Below are 3012 nucleotides of genomic sequence, written 5' to 3'. Positions count from 1 at the left end.
ATTGCGGGTTAAGAACAAGATGAGCTGTTAGCATATGGAAGGAAGAGGCAAGAAAGAGAGAAGGCAAACACTTCCGGCTCTGAAGCTTCCAGGTGGTCGGCGCCTCTGACCAATCCGTCGCCCTTTTGCTCACTTCTATGCCTTTGTCATTTCTTATTCATTTATTTATTACTTAAGAGTTGTTATTTATTTATTTTATTTCTTTTATTTTACCATCAAATTTTTATTTTTTTCCTACATACTCTATTATAATATCTTTCTAATATATTTTTTTATATATTTTAAACTCTATAAATATATTAATAAATAACGTTTCAAATATAAAATAAAAAATTAGTCTAACTTTTTATTCTATATTTAACAGATGCATTATAAATTTTTATACATATAGTTTAATTAATATTATAATATTTATTTTTTTATTAATAAAAAAATTGAAACTATTAATACTTATAAAAGTAAAAATAAGATAAAAAATAAAATATAATAAATATATTGAATTTAAATAAAATATTTTATTTTTTTATTTAAAAAATTTTAAAAAATTTTTATTATAGAAATCATATTTTTAAAATAAAAAGCACCAATGGCAGGATGAGTAGCATTCTAAAATAAATTGTTATTTAATTTGATCCTACTTATTTCTTATAAATATAATTTCTTCACTTAATTTTCTTAAGAATTAAAATTAATTATTTTCTGGTACGAATATTTTGTGCAAAAGTTTTGTCAAAATTCTAATGACCAAAACTCCAATTTAATATTTAGTTGCAAAACTTAATTTGTGTTCGTAGTATAACTTCCATTCATACTTTGGGAAATGAAGAATAGAAGGATGATTGGTCCACTTGCTTTGCAAACAAAACTATATCGACTATTATAGTCAATAGTCTTAGTCATACTATATATATAGGGCAATTTAAATAAAATTTTAAATTTGTTTCCTTCACATTATTTCTAATTAAAAAAATTATCCACTATATTGCAATTCAAAGATAAAAAAAGAAATTATTTATTTATTTTACGACTATAAGTAAAATCATTAGATAAATTTAGAAAAAATAATAAAAATTTATAGCATGATATAATATGAACTTATTATATAATTTAGTCTGTAAAAGAGTAATCAATGACTATATGTTGTGTAAGATTGAAATTTAGATTTATTTTTTATCTTTTAAATTTCTCAAAAAAACAAAAATAAAATAAAATAATATATATATATATATATATAACGCAAAATGCATAAACAGAACCTCTTCAAATTTATGGGTTTCTCTTGATTTTGCCAATGAATATAAAACAACTATTCCTATTAACTTTTTTTTTCTTTGTGTGTTTTGTTTTCCCCTCTTGCTCCCGTTCATCTTGGGATTGACAATCAACATGAACTGTAATGTTTCTGTCGACATGTTTTATGTTTTGCAAAAGAACACACACAACTGTAATTTTGGCATGGATGCAATATCAATGCCCAAACTTTTTCTTTTTGGTTGTTAAAGATGTTTGTGGGTTAGGAAACAATATCAAAAGGGATGCCTCCTGTTTATCAATTTATTCACCACATTTTCAGGATCCTTACTCCCCCAATGCATTTCAAAAGTTACTTTACAGCCATTTTTTCACCTTTCTACTTCAAATTTACCAAATAAACTTGCTACCAATTTCCCATCCGTTATATATAATATTAAAATATCTCAAAATTGAGATTTCTTTCTTTAAAATACGTTTAAAAATTCAATTAGTTACATTTATAAGATACAATCATCACTTATCATATTCACTGTGACTATATAATATTTTAAAAAAAAATTATAATAGCTTATCGCTCATTATAAAAATAATAAACTTTTATTTCATTAAATGTTTATTATTTTATATATCATTTCTTATTAGCTAATTTATTAAAAATTGCTACTGGGTGTTGGAAAAATAAATTTTATTATTTTTTTAAAATTTAATTAATTAATTTTTTTTATTATCTTCTATAATATATTCTTTGTTAAAAAATTGAGAAACAAAATTTTGCTTCCAGAGTTTCAAAACGAGGTAAGAGCCTACCGACATAGCACCCCAACCCTCATTCTCATAAATAAATGTCTTATTGGATTACGTAGACGATGCCCATAATTATCAACTGGATTTGACCGTGTCTGTTTAAGTATTCGTAGAGCCATGTTTTTAGGGCATCACCTTTGACTAATTAATTAAACCCAACACAACACAATCTTAATTACGTGTGCAAAAGGGTAATGTGACAAAGATGAGATACCAATAAAAACTCACGAAACATGTCATTTTCTTACACCACCACATTAATCATCCTACCTAAGTTGTGTTCTATTGGAATCTCACTGCCTAAAAAATGTGATTAAATCATGTTTTGAAAGCAATTGATTGAAATCTTCGTGAGTGGAACTTGGAAGTTTACCTACCCATATGAATATTGAAATCCACGAAACTTTGTTAAATCTTGTAAAAATTGCACCTTATTATCATATGCAAGAACTTATTAAAAGGTTGAATATCTTATGTGATACCCTCTATGCTAATCTTTTTTTTTTTTTGCATTAACATTACAAGTCCACTTTGTACGTGGTGCTAAAATCTATTTTTATATTTTACTAAAAAAAGTCTAGTTTTATATTAAAGATTTAATGACAAATTAATCTATATAAATAGTCTTTTAAGGTCAATTTTCTATATAAAACTTTATAATTTTTAAAAAATATCGTAAAACGAGATAGAGACCGAAAATAATAAAAAACACTAGAACACAAATAAGATATTCGTAATATGATTAAAATAATTTATACTTACGTAAGTGACACTTATAATATATAATATATAATATTTTAATATTATCGTATTAAATGTTAATACATAATTAATTATTTAAAATTAATATATACTATTTATTTATCGAACTAGTTTGTACATCAATTGACACATGGACCCGTAGAAGATAAAAGTTAATCTTTATGCAATTAAAAGGTTTAAAAGGAAAAAAAG

Source organism: Ricinus communis, chromosome 8, assembly GCF_019578655.1.
Source record: "Ricinus communis isolate WT05 ecotype wild-type chromosome 8, ASM1957865v1, whole genome shotgun sequence".
Lineage (NCBI taxonomy): Eukaryota > Viridiplantae > Streptophyta > Magnoliopsida > Malpighiales > Euphorbiaceae > Ricinus > Ricinus communis.
This window is presented reverse-complemented; position numbering follows the sequence as displayed.